Source organism: Homarus americanus, unplaced genomic scaffold, assembly GCF_018991925.1.
Source record: "Homarus americanus isolate GMGI-L3 unplaced genomic scaffold, GMGI_Hamer_2.0 scaffold25860, whole genome shotgun sequence".
NCBI lineage: Eukaryota > Metazoa > Arthropoda > Malacostraca > Decapoda > Nephropidae > Homarus > Homarus americanus.
In genome coordinates this window covers 369687-389185 of record NW_024724693.1, presented here as the reverse complement: position 1 = coordinate 389185, position 19499 = coordinate 369687, and the positions used below count along the sequence as shown (strand labels likewise).

General features: G+C 39.2%; 1 long non-coding RNA gene across 1 annotated transcript; it reads right to left on the bottom strand.

The window, feature by feature from the left end:
* Positions 1 to 765: 765 nt before the first annotated feature.
* Positions 766 to 6680, bottom strand: LOC121864466. The gene is made up of 4 exons (XR_006088589.1): positions 6452 to 6680; positions 3189 to 3324; positions 1172 to 1358; positions 766 to 1003 (listed from the first exon to the last, which is right to left on the bottom strand). It is a non-coding gene; the product is annotated as an uncharacterized LOC121864466 (long non-coding RNA).
* Positions 6681 to 19499: the final 12819 nt, after the last annotated feature.

Below are 19499 nucleotides of genomic sequence, written 5' to 3'. Positions count from 1 at the left end.
GAGTTTGAGATGTGTATTTAAAAGAGTAACTCTCATGCATCCGAAAAAACGATTATCCGGCACTCAATTCCCCGTGCCCTGAGTGTACCTGACATATTCGTGACTAATCTGATAGTTTTCATTTAATTAGGGGTGTGGTAGCTGAGTGGGTACTGAATTCACCTCCTGTTCTGAGGAAGTGAAGGAATTTAGTATACTGCCTCCTTGTACAGTACAACAAAGGTTTAGTATTCAGTGAGCTGTATACACACACCAGCAGGCTTATAGAACTCACTTTCACAGTGAACAATATCAACAGCTCAAGCTTTACAACACATCAATGGTTTCATAAATATATTTACCGATACTGTGCATAAAGCATCAAGTCTCTTAATTATATACTAAACAAAATCTTCCACAGGGAGATATTAGTGCCTGCTGTCAATAACTCCTACTGCATGAGTTTCATGTTACGTAACAAAGATGACAGATTTATGAACATGTTTATTTATAAAAAAATAGAAAAGATAAGTACTATAGTATAGGTATTCTTCATTGATGAGGATAACATAACTTGTCCATCCAAATTAATTTTCATACAGCCTTTCAGGCTGAAACCTGGTCTCCTCCTTCTACAATCCCTAGTTACAATATTAGCACACACTACTACCTCAACACTCGCTAGGGAAAAGATCCTGGGACATCCGCGAATGTAGAATTTCGGGTATAAAATTCCTCAATATTCTAATATTATAGCTTACCATAAATTAGGGACAAAAAATTTAATGAGAAAAAATACTTTATTTAAGCCATCTAAATACTACACAGGTACAGTTACTTTATACAGTTGTATTGTGTGTTAATCAAAAATAAATTAAATGAGAAGCAAGTAGATGTGGGAAGTCAACTGGATTGCAGTAGCGGTGACTCGTCGTCTGCTGCCTGCCTCACATGGCCTGTACATTGGTACCATCCCCACTGTGCCATCAACACACACACACACACGTACGGCTGCCACACTACACTGTGAACGAAACATACGTACATACTGAATGTTATGTTTTCTTTTAACAAACTTATGACTGGTAAGAATACATAATTTATCCCAGTCATAAGTGTAATATCAACCTTATGGGAGCAAAATAAATATCAGTGTTACTTATGTATATAAAGTGTACGGTACTTTTCTTACCTCATAATGGCTGCTGTAGAGGCCTCATTAATTATACTGAAGGTATTACTGCTCCTCCTTTAAGGCCTCTCGACTGGGATCATCCACAATGCCTGATGAAGGGCTGGCAGGTGAGTAATTCATTACGGTGGAGCGAAGGGGAGAGGCAGGTTGTGAGTGTGGCAGGTGTGATGCAGACGACACCAGGCTGGTTGGTGAGGAGAGAGGAGGGAGTGGATCTTGGCGTTGAAAACATTATTATTGGCATTTGTTTGGCTTCTTTTTTTAGTTCTTTATAAATTTCTTGATAAGGTTGTAAAACATTCTCGGCATCCTGCTTTATTTTGATGCTTAATTCCATTGACGGGTCATAGTCGTAAATCACCTGTTAAGTTTTTGGCACACCTGACTCATGTCCTCAATCCATACACTTAACACCTTGTCCATCTTCTCCATACCTTTATCAAGTATCTGATGTGTAACTCTAGCACTGTGTGGTGCACTATGAGCTACACTACTTCTAATTTCCTTGTCTTTCATCTTTATGGAACCAACAGTTGACTCATTCACTTCAAACACACAGCCAACCGCTGATGCACTCATGTTGGCTGATGTCAAGTTTATCTACCACTTCAATTTTCTGTATGTCATGACTTTCTTTACTCTATTTGCATCAGATGCACTACCACCAGTTAATGGCCTTTTGGGAGCCATGACAGTTATAATTAACGTTAGAATTGCTCTCAGACGAGACTGGCAGGAGATGCGGGAGAACTCTCAGACAACTGAGATGAGACTGGCGAGTAGCAGGAGAGGACAGTCGCACAGGATGCAGCATGACACCACATCATGGCAGACGCCCGTAGTTTTTAAAATAAGTACCTTACCTTTTTATGCTATTGTAATAGATAAAAACCTCTGAAGTTGTTTTGGGGATAGTCAAATTCACGAGAGTTGAACTCGCATATGTTGAGGTACTGGTGTACTCGGCAGCTAAGGGTTATTCTTCTTCTCAAGGACATAATAATGTCTAGTAAGTAAGGTTTGTCCTCAACATAGTGTACTAATTTCTTCCTTGAGTTTTGTCCATTATATTATCCTAAAAGCATGATACATGCCCAACCAAGTCGTGGGATAGGAATATTTAACCTCACAACAAAAAGGAAAAGTAGATTAGATATACTGCATTAAGAAAATCAATGTTCAAAGAAAATTCACTTCTCTTCAATTCATCTCAGTGAGAAAGAGAGAATGAAGACTCCCACGCTGCTGAAACAATTCTCTATTTATAAATTTTGCTCATTACAGAGATCTATCAGCAAATGTTTTACTGCCTTTCACTCTTCCCCTAACATGAACAATTCTTCTCCATCACATGTGGTCTATTTTCAAACTCAAACACAATCTATGAACATATCCTGGTCTTCAAAAGCTCATATGCAGAAGAGAGAAATGCCAGAAATTGACCTTTCTACTATGGGGACAACCAACTTTGAAATCAAGAGCATCAATAAAAACATTTTATCTATATTAGTATCAAGACACAGAATTCTTTGAAAATCACCAAAAACAATGAGCCACAAATTATAGACTGGTGGCCTATTAAGAACAATGAATCAAAGATCCCACAATAGATTTTAAAAGTGAGGTGCACATGAGTCTCTTGTTGGTACAGTTGCAGAAATGTGCTCCTGCACCCCCTATGGTAAGCTGTGTCTCCAAACGGCAATGTCACAGTAGTAGTATCACTATTTATGAATGAATGGGTATTAGTCATGTAATGACAGATGTGGTTTGTGGATAGGTTTGCTATTGGTAATATAGATTGGCTGTTTGAGGACACAGGTTACCACAGGGGGAGTAGGAACACATTTCCATAACTATTCATAATTCCTTTAATCAACCAGACTTACTAAATGAGAGTTTTATAAGCATCAGTTATCAGCACAAAGATATATACTAACCAGAAAATTAAAATCAAGTAATTTGTAAATTAATAATATAATGAAAATCATTGAAGGAGAAACATATCACTTACTGTCAACAGGTGTCCCTATAGCATTGCAGATAATGAGCCCAAATTGTCCTGATCCATCATCTGTGCGCACTGCCAGTACACAATGATCCCCAGATGAAGCCATTCCCATTAAATATTTGATGTGCTTGATGAAGTGCTGTTCAGGAAGATATTTTTATTAGAATATCAACAGAGCCAGCACCTTCTAGGTACAGGTATTTCTCTTTGTTTTAACAAGAGAAATACAAATACAGCACACTGTTTCTCACCTATTCCCCATGTTAGGTGTAAATTAATTGGACCTATGGTTAAAATAAGGTCACATTCAAGTCCCAACGTATTACCCAAAATTTCAATTAAATCTCCAAATAATTGTTATTTTCGCTTGAAATGTTAACCCTTTTGCTGTTCAATGACACTATTTGTATCAATATGCAGACCATTAGAAGTGAGATGTCTCCCATGACCCTGGTGCAAAAGATATTCTCTTTCCACAACTCATTTTCATCCATCCCATCCCATTCATAAACTATTTTGTTCTTTTATCACTTAGTCAGTTAATTTATCTTTATTACTCAATTAAAAAGGAAGAAGAAAATTTTGCATAATTTTACCCATAAATGGTGAATGAAAAAATAAATTAATAGAAAAATCTATGCATTTTAGATGACACAATTTGTATCATCGGCCGGTCAATGAGTGAGATTTGGACCGCACGAGCAGCCAGCAAAGGGTTAAGTAAAACCTTCCTGGAAAAATGCTCTAAATCAATAATAAAAAAAAATTGAACATAAATGAAGGATTAATCCTGATATCGTTTTATTGATTAAAGTTCATAGCCAGGCAGTTCCTGAAATATTGGGAGGCCTAATAGGGAGTCATTGAGTACTGTACTTGGATTAGGCCATTAGTGTATTGGGGCTGATCTATTAATCCTTAATTGATTACCCTTCCTTTAATCCCCCCTTCCCCAGGCACAGTCATGTGCAAGTAAAGTGGTTGCCCTTCTCCCCTGGATGGGATGGGGAGAGGAGAAAGCTGTCCTTTTTCAAAAGGTACCACAAATGCCTGCCTGAGAAGTCTAGTCCTTGAAATAAAGAACAGATAGTTCTAAAACACGTTAGACCTTATGAAATCCCCCTGCCATAAGGGCAGGTTAAACACACCGTAAATCACGTGGACGGTATTAATAACTTGTTTGAAAATATTTTTAGTTACTAAGTAGAGAAGATATAAGAGAGGGAGTGAAGTGAGCTATGTGGGTGTTTACCCTGAGCTACCCTGGTATTTGCTTAATAAACGATTCTGCAGATGGAGAGTGGCCGTCTACGCAAGGGATACACTGAGACTACCCGGTCAGACTACCTCTTATAGACATACTGTGAACAGCTAAAAACCTCTGCTGGCATTAGACTCGTAACACGTAAGTGTGATTGTGATGCATTAAATAATTTACATATATGAGAAATACTTATCTTATAATTACACATTCTTTAATATATGTCTACAATAATTATGTTAAGACTTTATATCATGTGTTAAGGAAGTGATTCATTGATAGCTAAATGTGGTTGTGTTACTGCATCCTGCTATGATTACTGTGTCTACAATAATTATGTTAAGACTTTATATCATGTGTTAAGGAAGTGATTCATTGATATGTAATTTGTATTGACAGGTTATGACCGAATTATATTGTTCGAGTCCATCGTAACAAGTTTCGCTATCCTGCAAGCCCATAGTCGCCTTAATTGCCAATTACACACTGGACAACAATTTTTCCAGAGATTAAAAGCAACAACAGTGAATAAATTACCAACGGTCATAAGACTGTCAGAGTGGAGCAAGATCTCAGTCACTCTCCATATTTGAATCATTTGAGTGGCCCTCTCCCAACACTTTGTTCAGTCAAACATTGGACCTCCATAGACACTTGCAGCGTGTTATCAACTTTGAATAAACGATGACTATTCATCAGGACTAGTACTCAAAGAAATTACAGAGGAGGTGCCAGGGGATCCATCTGATGTTGCACTAACCACTTGGACAGGATGAGAAACTGAAGCATTATTGTCTCCTTGGGAAAAGGACTTCACAACCCGGTCCAGAGCCAATATGTGCTGTACATTGTTAGTGGCATCTGAACTAACTTCAACAAGCGTAACCTAACCAACAGGGGGCAAAGGCCCCAGTTTACTTCTTTACCTTAAGAAAACAAATCTAATCTATATTTATATATTGATTTAGAGCAATTAGGAAAAGACCAACTCTTAAGTACTTTTTTGTTTTCTCATAAAGGAAATTAGCATATACCAGTCATTATGACTTGGGCAAACATCATGGTTACCACATAAGTGGAGCCCCAACTCAAGATGGGAATTCTTTAAACCATTTCCTGACAACTCATCTGGAATGCCATCTACCTGACTATGAGTCACATTGCACAAGGAAACTTAGTAAAAAAAAAAATTGTGATGCAATGGAAGCAATTACCAGTACATATACAAAATGGGGAATAATCCTTTAAAAATTGCACTTAGAATATTCTAACAGTAGAAATAGGCACTTTAGGGATGTGGGCAACTCAGTCTTACTGCAAAAACCCAACCACCCCCACTAAACAACCAAGATGTAGTTAACCATCTGTCAGATCTTCTGAAAACTTCCAATATGCAATATGATAGTGCATAAGAGAGGACATAATAACTCCTTAAAAGACATCTTTATGAGCATATCTGACTACCTCTCTGATAGAGTAACAAATGTGCTCTACCAAAACATAACTTTCCTGATATTTTTTTCCACATCATAAAGTACCAGTGAAGGGAACAAGAACATCCTCCCAGTAACCTTGGGCCAGACACTGTACCTAATAAAACAAAGCTGCATTACACTTTGTAACATTGGATCCCCATCAAAGCCCACTGTTAAACTACCAACCTGGTTGTTAAGCTATTTTAATCTCTCTTGCAACATGAACAACAAAATTTAAAATATAACATTAAGACTTAGGACTGTGTGGCAACTTGCCTCACTGGCAACTATCACCTAAAATAACCAACTTTTTACTCACTACTGTACAGTTAAGAGATATTATTCAAAAGTTTCCTACATTTCTGGAATATTGTCCCATTCACATAAGTTTGGGGTCCTAGGAACCCTGGGGTGTCAACCTACAGACTTGCTGATGCAGGATGTGAGTTGCCTGGTCAGTTGCATTTGTTATAAAATTTATGTTTTGGCCTATCTTATTATGCATAGCTAAAGAACAGTCATTCACTCACCTCATTGTTGCAATTATCCCAGAACGTAACACAAGCCTCAGAACGCTCAGGTTTAGTATATGTGTACACAACTGTGTTGGCAAAGAAGCACCATCGGTAATCAGGACGGATGTTAGCAAAATAGATAAAAGAGTCCACAGCTAATGCAATGCGAAGTGATCCACCTTCCCAAGAACAGGCAGTTATCTGTTTGCCAGGTACTTTCAAGGTTCGGAGATGCTGCAATGAAAATAGCATTATTTAAGAGTAATAAATGAGAAAAATAAACAAATGTGACATAAAAGGTCTACAAAATTTTGTCTGGATGCAAAGCTCAGTTCAAAAACATAATTTCCTTACTAGCGGCAAAAGCTTTTCAATCGGGGACCTGTGTTTGCTCTCACTCTTTTTAACACATTTTCTCATGATCTTCCTCATCCATCACCCAAATTAATACTACAGGGGTGTCGCATCTTACTGCTCATTCAACTTTACACACTTGGCTGAGGCAAAAAAACAGTGAGTGTATGAGCGTGGAGATAACAGCATATAAGAAACATGGCCATATAAAATGCACCCCCCCATTTCAGCAGGATAAACATTTATGTGAATTTTCCTCCTGTAGCCATAGTTTTCTTAAAATAATATATACAGTACCAGTAAATGTGAGGAATATATACAGTCATGCGCCAGTTAACGTCCGACCGAACAACGTCCGATCGCATATACATCCCCCCCCCCAAAAAAATAAAAAAATAATCCGTGACGCCTGCAGGACCACCACTCCACGAACCCCTAACGGAGACACGATGATCCTCCCCATACTGATCACATATTATGTGTTAAAGGAATATGCTTCCTTCCTTAGGCTATTTTTAAGCATTTGCCTCCAGGTGTATGTTAACCTACATCTATTGAGGATAAACTCTTTCACCTACAAATTGACAATAACACATTTGCTATAATCAGACATATCTAGTTGCCTCAACAATTGCAACCCCAGTTACAATTGGGGTTGCAATTTCAAATTCTGTGGCATTACTAAGAATAACAAAGTTTCTGATGCACTCTAAGATTAAGTGAGAAAACGGAGGACTCAGGCGTCCTGATGTGAGAGAAAACGGACTCGTATGATGGGGGACCAAATATAAAAAGCATAGCTACATGTTTTGTGGACTACAGTATTAAGCGTACCCTTTTCATCACTTTGTAATAAACCTAGCCATGCCTATGTGTGTTTACGATATTTACCATAACATTATATATACAGTGACCCCTCGTTTAACGAACACCTCGGTTAACGTAATTTCGATTAACGAACTGCCTTCCATAAGGGTCTTCAATTCGGTTAACGAAAAAAAATTCGGTTAACGAAGTTCTTACGAACCGACCTCAACATGTTTTCGCTTGCACTGACCGGGCAACCAGCTTTAGTATCAGTCCGCCAATACATTAATCGGTTCTAGGGCTTAAATTCCTTACTATTTTAGTAAATATCAAGAAGTTTATACTATTCAATAATTTTAAAAGTTTATTATTCAATTTTTTAGTCATTTTAACAATTATTGAACATAATTGAAGGTAAAGGGACTAGTTTAATGTGCGGCATCCAGCCTCTTAACACAGCAAACAGGAGTTAGTCTCTCTCTGTTTTCACTGGAGGTAACATCTTGCTTGAGACTCTCTTCAACTAAAGGCTTTTTTTATGTGTTTCCAAGCAAATTATTGGTAATTTTGAAATATATTTTACATATTGACAATATATAATGCAGTGCAGTGTTGATTTAAAGAAAATAATCTTGAATTACACCAAGAGAGCTAAAATTTTATGGGTGAAATGGCGCCATGGGGTGACTTCTCTTCCACCCCAATGCCTTCTCTTCTTCCTTCTCCTCCACCCCATTCTAAATCCCATCATCATCATCATCATCATCATCATCATCATCATCATCATCATCATCCAGGAGCCTTCTACATACACACCTCAAAGTAAGTGAACTTTTCAACCATTTTTGTTGAATTTAGGAAATTTTCGGTGAGCTGGAACCAATTACCCAAAAACCCATTGAAACAATGGTTTCGGTTAACGAACTTTTCGGTTAACGAACGACCTTCTGGAACGGATTGAGTTCGTTAACGGAGGGGTCACTGTATATATTTAGTGGGTCTAAAAGGTCGCAAAATGGGAAACTTAGGGTTGGGTCTTGGGTGCCTGGAACCAATTAGAATAAATCCCATAGGTTCTGTACTTTCGTTATCGGCGGGGTCCCAATTAGACGCGACAACCAAGGGATGACTGTACTGTACTGTATATACTTGTGACACTGGCCAGTTGCTTCTGGTGTTATGGTACAGGGGTACCAAGTGACAGCACTAGGATCCCGCTTCCTCTATCAAAGAATAAACAATTAAAATTTAAATTGAAAAAAAAAATTCAAATAATGGGACATAGCAAACTTAAATGGCCCTAGAGCGGGCACAGTCGCATATGCATCGCGTATTCTTATAGATTGTGCTGCCAGGCATACGTTATCTAGTGAATTTAGTCAATATTGTACAGTAACAATGGACCTAAGTGCAAACCTGTATTGTACATGTACTAAATGATTACGGTACTAAAATTGTTATGTCTATTGCAAATATAGCTTGTTTACACAGTACAGGTATTCAAATAAATTACTATCTTACAAGAATCCAAGCTATGTAAGTTATATTCACCCAGGTCGCTTGGGTGGCAAATTATGAGAAGAGCTTTGTCAGTCTTAAGTAATGATAAATAAACACCCAGGCCTTCACCGCCAACTGTCAAATCCTATCTCAAATAAATAAAGACACTGTCACCTCACCTCACCTCACCTCACGCTCGGCTGGCTACCTCCCTCCCTGTGTTCCCAGACAAAAGATTGGTGATTTCTTTATGTTTATTTTATATAATATCTCAGACTAAAGTTAGGATAATATAATTTGCATTGCTGAAATCTTTGCAAGACAGAGATTATTTTAAATATAAGCATCATATATTTTGCTCAAGATATAAAGAATGTAGTACATTAGTGTACAATACTGTAGTACATTTTATAAAAAGTTTTTCAACTGTATTTTTGGGTAGATTTACATATATTTCTTCATTTATTTTCACCCATTTACATGCACACACCATACTAAAAGAAACCTAAAAGAAATAAATGACCTTAGTGCAAAGCTGGAGTGCACATGTACTAATTTGATTACGGTACTAAAATTGTTGTCTAGTGCGAATTACAACATGGTTATATTCAAATAAATCAGTATCTTACAAGAACCCCAGCATTGTTAATTATATTCTCCTAGGTCATATCACTGGCATTTTAAAATGAGAGAAGCTTAGTAGGACTGTATAATAAACACACAGAGACCTTCGGCTCAAACTTATCACCTCAACCCCCCCATCCCCCTACCCCCCAACCCCTCGCTGGCTGGCTGACTCCGTCCGTCCCTCCCTCCCTTCCCCCCCACCCAGCCAGGGTTTTAGGCTTACAGTTTTTATCTTATATAATATCTCAGACTAAAGTTAGATTATAATTTGCATTGCTGGAATCCTTGCAAGACAGCCAATAATTTGAATATAAACGTCATATATTTTGCTCAAGAGATAAAAATTGTTGTTCATTAGTGTACAGTAGGGGGCAGTGAATTTTTGCTCAAAGCTGCACTCTTCAGGCATTATTCCTTATACATATCTAAGACTCCATGCCAAATTTGAAGCTGATATGTCGAGGTTTAGTCTGCCGCATTTTCTACTGAAATTTTTAAATTTACCTACAGTACTAGCCAAACAGCAGCTGTGGCGGTGCAATGTTCTGTTCAGTGTTTATCAACTTTTTTTTTCATATCTATTGAGGAAAGGTTGAGAAAATTGTACAGTAGAGGAATTGAACTAAATAAGAACAAGAATGTAGGCAAAAAAGCTGCATTTCAGGTAGAAATGAAAGAGTTGTTTGATATCTGTAGCTGTTATTGTCCCCTTGCCTCCTGTCAGGATGTGAGGTGCATAGTTAAGGAGTGTGACGGATATCACCTGGCATGTAATTGTGTTATAAAAGTTCCCAAACGTGAGGTGCAGTTTCTCCTTGACCAGCGAGGTGATAGGAAGATGAAGATTGCAGGGGTTGACATGAAAGTGACGAAGATGTGGGACAGAGTGACGGCAAGAGAGAAGCATGATGCGGACAGAGTTAGGAGACAGCTTGAGCAAAAACATAAATATCTGGTAGCTGGAGATATTCCTTATGTTGAGGATAATTCAGATGATTCAAGAGATATTCCTCTCGTCAATACTGATGCTGATTTTGTCCCTGATCCAAGGGCTCTGACAGACACCAGTTCACAGAACCGGACAAGACTCCCTACACTGGTTGCCGCTTGTGACCGATACTTGATTAGTGATTATGCTGGAGCTGCCATTGCTACTGCCACCTTAACTGACTATGGCATTATCACAAAGGATGACAAGAGTCAGGTTATTGGACCACATAAGCTGCGGGATGCGAGACAAAAATACCGATTTAAGAGGCAAGAAATTGAGATGGCTAGTTTAGATAATTTGACGTCACTCTATTTTGATGGTAAGAAGACCGCCACTCGTGTGATGATAAAGAATGAGAAGACCGAGAAATGGAGTTCGAGGATGATGGTGAAAGATCATTATGTCATCATGGTTGAGCCTGGCAATGAATATCTCACACATGTGACTCCCAAGACTGGACACGGAAAGCAGATTGCCAAAACTATTCACGAGTTTCTGGTGGAGAAAAATCTAACCCAGCAGCCCATTGTGTGTGTTGGTTGTGATGGAACCAATGTAAATGTAGGATCAGAAAATGGAGTCATTCATCATCTTGAAATGTTACTTGGTCACCCGCTCCATTATTTCATATGTCAGCTTCACGGAAATGAGCTGCCTTTCCGCGCAGTTTTTTATCACTATGATGGTAAACCAAGTGGTCCTGAGCATTGGCGTGGTCCCATTGGAAAGCAGATCAAGGAGTCTTTGTCTGAGCTTCCAGTTGTCGCCTTCCAGCCAGTCAGTTTCCCTGATTTCCCTGTGTTTAATGATGAAGTGGAGAAAGATCTGTCCTGGGATCAGAAATACCTGTATAGGATTTGTAAAGGAGTTATCACAGGTGTTGTTGAAGATGACTTGGCTGCTATTGAGCCAGGTCCTCCCTGTGTGTCAAGGTGGAACACCTTATGGAGTAGAATCCTCAGGCTGTATGTAGCAACATCAAGACCCAGCCATGAGTTGAAAAGAATTGTCATTACAATAATAAAGTTCAGTGCTCCAATGTGGTTTTACATCAAGATACACCCTTACGTAACACACGGCTCAAGGAACGTATTCCAGTCCCTGCTATATATGAAACACCTGAATAGTGAGGAGGAGACGATAGTGAAGAAGGCTGTCCAGAGAAATGCATACTTCGCCCACACAGATCAACTTCTTCTTGGTATGTGTGCAGATGAGGACATGACTGTTAGAGAAAAAGCTGTCTCAATGATAAGAAAAATTAGAGAGGAGAATCAGCAAAAGGAAGAATGCACTGGCAGATCTGAAGAGGAGGAGGAAGATTCTGATGCTGCTGTTGACGAGAATTTGTTAAACTATACTGATGAGGAGGGTAAAGATGGAGATGGGAATGAGGATGTGCCTCCTGTAGTCAACATGAGAAAGGTGGTGACTCCGAAACTAAAGTGGCAAGCAAAAAACTATCATTCCATGATTAACTGGAGGAATGAACTCAAGACTGAGCCTCCTTACAGTGCTTCTCTGTCAAATCTACAGGTTAATGACATTCTTGAGACACCATTAGTGGTGCCCAAGTGGCCAAACAGCACTCAGGCGGTCGAGAGAGGCATAAAAGTGATGACTGAAGCTTGCACTGAAGTGACGGGATACGAATCGAGAGATGGATATATTAGGCAAATATTATTGTCTAGGAAAATGATGCCAAGGTTCCGCACAAAAAAGAATTTCAATATGAACTTGTAATGATTTTCTATACGGTGTACCTGTAAAATAACATGTGAATTAAATCGATGTCACCCATGTAAAATTTATCATTATCCTGGAAAACATTAAATGACATCTAATTTTTGGTATACACTAAAAGTTGACAAAAAGTCGTTCGCGATGCGGCAGGGTAAGTATGCATGAAATGGCATGAAATTTTGCACAGGTGTTTGTTACAGCTTTACAAACGATGCCTGAAAAGTGCAGCCTGCAATTCAAATAAAAGTGATTTTTCCCTGCCCCCTAGTGTACAGTACTGTAGTACATTTTATAAAAAAGTTTTTCAACTGTATTTTTGGGTAGATTTACATAAATTTCTTCATTTATTTTCATCCATTTACATGCACACACCATACTAAAAGAAACGTAATAGAAATAAATGACCTTAGTGCAAAGCTGGAGTGCACATGTACTAATTTGATTACGGTACTAAAATTGTTTTGTCTAGTGCAAATTATAGCATGTTTATATTCAAATTAATCAGTATGTTACAAGAATCCCAGCAATGTTAATTATATTCACCCAGGTCATTTCACTGGCTTTTTATGAGAGAAGCTTAGTCACTTAAGAACTGATAAATATACACGCGTTAGACCTGGGCATGTGCCAACTGTCAAACGTACTACCTCCCCTCCCCCCACGCCCCCTCGCTCGCTCCCTCCGTCTCTCTCCCCCATCTGCCCGGCGTTGCTGGAATCCTTGTAAAACAGTGAATAATTTTAAGATAAACGTCATGTATTTTGCACAAGAGATAAAAATTAATCACCTGTATCACATTACAGTAGTGATTTAAGAGTAAAAGTGTATATGTACGTATATAGTATTCCACATACACGTAAGTATAAATACAAAGTTTCTGTGATGATCGGACAACGTCCATTTCGGTTAACGTCATGTTTCCAAGAACGTATCTAGGACGTTAACCGGCGCATGACTGTAATAATAATAACAACAATAAATAAGTTACAACAAAAAATACTGTATTGCCAGACCAGTAATAAAAGCCAAATCAAATTTTAATACAATCAATCGCCATTTACATACACTCCCTGCTTCACCATAGCAACACACCAACTGAGACGCAACCTCCGCTGACTCCCTAGCAATGCTTCCCCCTCCCAAACTCTGTGCCCTGCCTTTATGACAATTATTTCTTTTACTTTTTTCTCACAATATGTATGTATAGGATGGTGTGTGCATGTAAATGAGTAAAAATAAATGAAGAAAGTTATGTATAGCTACCAGAAAATATGACGTGAAAAACAGCTAACACCTCACAGCTTGGCCCAGTAGCGCAGTGAGGTGTGTAACTTGGGTACAATTCTGCCAACGATATGAACAGATGCAAATGTGAAAAGAAAGTTACTGTATTTGTAAATCCTCATTTAAATCAGGCATTTGTAGATTTTAAAATAAATGTTGCAGGTATTATATTAATAGACAGTAATGCTCAAAAGAGTTCAGAAATGGTGACTGCTTAGCACTGAAAAGTTGGGTGTCTGCCGTACAGATGTTAATCGTCTCGCATTATCATCTTTAGTACAGTAGTTATAATTCCAGCTTTCATATTTACAATACAGTAGACCCTTTCCATTCATGGGTTTGCGATTCTCAATTTCGACGATTCACGGTATGCAGTTGGTGGCTCGGGTGGCTAGCTTGTGAGCCTTCTCCCGCAGTGCAATGAGTCACCCCATGCGCCCGCAGCATCTCATCTCGTTCTATTGGCCCTTACCCAGCACCCATGACCTAGCATCTCGTGTCATACTCTCAAAACGTTTGTGTTTCTCTGTGAAAATGGCCCCTAAAATACTGCCTAGCGTCAGTGCTAGTGATGCTAGTGGAGTGAAACATAAAAGGTAAAAGGCAGTGATGACCCTGGCAAAGAAAGTTGAATTATTAGACAAGTTAAAGGAGGGGACGAGTGCTCCAGTGGTTGGTCAGTTGTTTGGTGTGAACGAATCCACAGTGAGGTGTATCAAGGAAAATGAACAAGCAACTCGCTCTACTGTTCAAGCGAGTGCAGGTTGTTCGTGACAAGAACATAGTGAAAACTGGGAAAGCACTGAACATTTGGGTTGAAGACCAACACCACAAAATGCTCTGATCGACAGCAAAGAGATTCATGAAAAAGCTAAAAGTCTTTATGCTCAATTTTACGAGTCAACAGATGGTGAAAGGGCTAGTGCGGCGACTGAACCAACATTAAGTGCCAGTAAAGGTTGGTTCGAGAATTTAAAAAAAATATTGTTGCTCTATAAAGTGAAGTTGACTAGGGAGGCCGTATCAGCTGACCACATACGGCAGATGCATATAATTTTTTTTTTTTTTTTAGGACATTAGCTCACCCGGGCACAGGTAATTTTTAATGACCCACATCAAGGCCTGGGGGACAAAAATTTTATATAATATAATATAATATAATATAATATAATATAATATAATATAATATAATATAATATAATATAATATAATATAATGTAATATAATATAATATAATAAGACGACGACGACGACAACGATGATGACGATGATGATGATAATAGTAATAAAATTAATAAAAATATATTAAATAAATAGCAGTTATAATAAAAGAAAATAATAAAGTCATCCCTTGGTTATAGCGCACTTGGTTATCGCGATTTTCGTTATCACACCTCCATCAAAATCTGCACACCTGCTGTTATAGCGCATTTTTCAGGCCGAGAATTTAGTTATCACAAAGTTGCCTCCAGGTGTATTGTTACCCCCTTGCTTCACCTACATCTAGTGAGGATAAAATCTTCCACCTACAAATTGACAATAACACATTTGCTGGATGAAAAGGGATGGAGGTAACAAAACTTGAAAGCGGTTGTACAAACACAAGCACTCACACATGCCTCGCTCGCACATCGAACTGCGCATCAGCCCTCGACGTCATCACACGAGTGAGCTGTTTTCATTGGCCAGGATTTTTCAGCCATCAAAGCTTGTTTTTTATTGGCCCACACCACCACAGCTGGGGTAGAAATGGAGTTTCGGAAAGTGGCCCTCTACCCCGGCTCCGTGCAGTCGTGCTAACTGTGGCTTGTGCGTGGGAACTGAGGATTACTCTTTTTTGTGTGTACCCTATTGTTGTCCGTGATGGCTGAGGCCCCTCCTGACATGCCCCCACCACCAGCCCCCGTACCTGGACCTGCCACTCAGAGGCAAATAAAGAAGAGGAAGACGCTGATGTACGCCGAGAAATTGGAGGTGGTGAAGCAAATTGATGGCGTCAAATCGAAGCGAGCAGTGGCCCTCACTTACGGCGTCAATGAGTCCACGATTAGGGGGATATACAAGATGAAGGATCATATTGTCAAGCATATGGAACTAGCCCAAACCAACGCATTAGCCCAAGCCCGCAGGAGTCCTAATCAGTTGCTGACGAAGACTGAACAACTTTTGGTACAGTATGTTCAGAAGCAAGGAAGAAGAAACATGGCCGTCGAGACCAGAGATTTAATGGATACCGCCAAACAACTTTACCAGAAGCTAGCTAGGAAGTGGGAAGTGGCAAACCCACCTACATTCAACGCTTCTAAAGATTGGATCGAGAACTTCAAGTCACGATACCAAGTGAGGAATGTGAAGATTTCGGGTGAGGCTGCAAGTGGTGACCGTGCCAGTGCCAGGGTATATCCTCAAATCCTACAGGACATCATCGCAATGGGCCAGTACAACCAGGACCAAATCTTAATATGGACGAGACAGGGTTCAATTGGAAGGTCATGCCTAGAGGACACTCATCACCAAGTCGTCGGCCAAGGTCCTCGGCAGGAAGGCAATTAAGGAGCGTTTCACCGTTTTGTTCACCACTAATACTACGGGATCATGCAGGATGAAACCGACAGTTATCCATCGAGCAAAGAAGCCTACAAACGACAAGATATGACGAGGCTTAATGTGAACTGGCTTACAAGCAAGAAGGCCTGGATGTCGGTGAAGCTGTCACTGGATTGGTTTAACAACTTCTTCGTTCCCGAGGTCCAGGCCTTTTGTGAGGCACAAAACATCTGCTTCAACATTCTCTTGTTGCTAGATAATGCTCCTGGCCATTTTCCTCTACTACGATCAGCACATCCGAACATACGAGTGGAATTTCTACCCCCCTAATATGACATCTCTCATCCAGCCGATGGACATGGAAATAATCCCGTGTGTCAAGGCTGCTTACTCCTGTAAAAAATTCAGGAGAATGCGCTTTGCAACTGAGGACAAAAATGCTGTGCAGATGCTGGTCGACAGTGTGGAAGAGGAGGACCAAGAGGAGGAGAAAGGAGGGGGGGACGTAGAAACAGAGGCAGAGCAGCAAGTCAAGCAGTACTGGCGGACATTTAACGTCAAGGAAGCGATCGACTTAATGTTTGAGTGTTGGGATGCAGTGATGCCAGCGACTGTAAACCACGCCTGGAGAAATGTGTTAGAGCAGTGGTTCTCAACCTTGTTTGCCCCATGCACCCCTTTCACCATATGTCAGAATGTCATTCCCCTCTCCTTTCCAAGATTGTCTGCCTCAAAAAGTGCATTCCAAATAATATGCATATAATACCGAAAATCCTTTATTTTTTCCATATTAGTACATATACATTTACAATTTTACATGGATTATTTTTATAGTGGAGTTTTACAAATTAAATGCCAATTGAAAATGTTGATGGATTTATAAAACTTGAATAAAAGAAAATAGTTTTTTTATATTTATAATGAATTACTTAACAGACCAAACTGAAGCATAATGCAATAAACAAAAAGTTCAATAGAATACCAGGATATTGTAAATTTGTAATTAATTTTATTCAGATGAAGATTACAGTCAATGAGAAACCTGTGATTGTTTTTTCTTCGCCAATTCTGGGATACGCGGAGGAGTGCTTGAAAGAGCACAACGCAGGTCATTTTCTACCTCTAATCTACTGCGTTGCTTCATTTTAATTTGCAACTGAGTTGAAAAGCCTGACTCACAAAGATATGTCGACACAAACGGAAGCAATGCACTGATAGCTCTTTCTGCCACTTTTGGGTAGGAATCGCACATCAAGGGCCAAAATTCTGTGATTGATTTCTCATCGAACATATCTCTTGCTCCCGAATCAGTTTCCCCCCCCCTGAAAACCTGAATTCCACCCCTGGGGGGAATTCCTCCCCTGGTTGAGAACCCCTGTGTTAGAGGGTTTGCCTGAGGACCAACGACAGGAAGTGCCAGGGGAACCGCAGTCTGTCCAGGCAGAGGTTGAGTTGGCGGCAGAGGAGGCAAGGCGTGTGGCAGGGCAAGGGTTCGACAAGACGATACAGGACGACATACGGGCTATGTTGGAACCTATTATGCCTACAGCTGAGGGTATTATGGAGGAAGACAGGCAGGCAGAGGAAGACAGACGGAACAGAGAAGACAGCCCAGGAGCACAACCCGCCGCACAGCCCATATCAAAAGTCAGGGACATCATTGAGTTGCGTGAACGGTTGCAACACCTCATCGAACAGCACCCTCCCCCGGCCGGCGACAGTTAAAGTGTGTCCGGTGTCATAGGCAGAGCACTCCAGCCTTATGTTAATCAGCTAAACCATCACCACAATGCATTGCGGCAGAAACAAATTACGGACTTCTTTCGTTAACAACAACAGCCATCTCAGCCACCTGTACTACCTCAAGCTGACTTTGAGGGTTTTCAAGAGGATGATGAGTTACTTGAAGAGTTAGTGCCGGGTGGGGACCACTAACTCTCTACCCTCTAGCCTCGGAATCCCTTCCCTCAAGACCAGCTCAAGTCTGTAAGTACAGTAACGTACCCAGTAACAAATGTATTCTTCCTTATTGTACCCTTTTCATCACTTTGTAATAAACCTATCCATGCCTATGTGTGTTTCTGATACTTACCATAACATTATCTATATCTTTAGTGGGTCTAAATGATCGTAAAATGAGAAAATTGGGGTTGGGTCTTGGGTGCCTGGAACCAATTAGAATAAATCCCATAGGTTCTGTACTTTCGTTATCGCGTTTTTCTTTATCACGCACTCGGCACGGTCCCAATTATGCGTGATAACCAAGGGATGACTGATGATAATAATATTATTAATAATAATAATAATAATAATAATAATAATAATAATAATAATAATAATAATAATAATAATAATAATAAAAATATTTAAAAATAAATTAAAATTATAATAAATAAAATAATAATAATACAGGTTGTACCTCTCTAGCCCGGCAACCTCGGGACCTGACCGGTGCCGGACCATAGAAATTCACCCTTTCCCTGGATAGATAGTGACTTGTGCTTATGCTCAGAAGCACTAGTACCACTTTCTCTGCAACATGGTCTCTTTGAAGACATATTGAAGGGTTAAATGTCGTATAGTAGCTTCTCAAATTTCTCAAGTTTTTAATTCTTAACATATTTTATTGGAACACACAAAAAAATAAATAAATAAAAATTTTGACGGCGGAAACTTGAATTTCGACGGGTTTGAACGGCCTGCCAACGTGCAGACGACGTGCATAATCGTGTAAACAGCGTCATTTCTCTTATGTACAAAGATTCATTATTGTTTATTACTGAATGTCTTTTTTATTGAATTAATGTTTATGTGTGCAAAATGAGCAATACAATTCATTAATAAAACGTAGAATATTAAAACACACGAGGAAATGACACAGCAATGTTTTCGTTGATTACAAAACCAGTGACTGACTGGTTCTACATATAAAACTGAAGAAAATAAGACCTTGGCTGTAGCTGTAGTAAAATTAATATGGTTGTTTTAAGTAATGTTATTTAATGTTAATAAATGGAACAATAGAAGTAGCTAACGATAATGGTAAAGAAAAAAGAGAGAGCGCGTATGTAAGTGCGCATGCGCACACGTGAAAACATATCGTCATTACTTTACATAAGAATATGAAAGCAACACTTATTTACTGTTCATATATATTTTAATTAATGTTTCTGAATTTGTTTTTATTGAATTAATGTTTGTGTGTGCAAA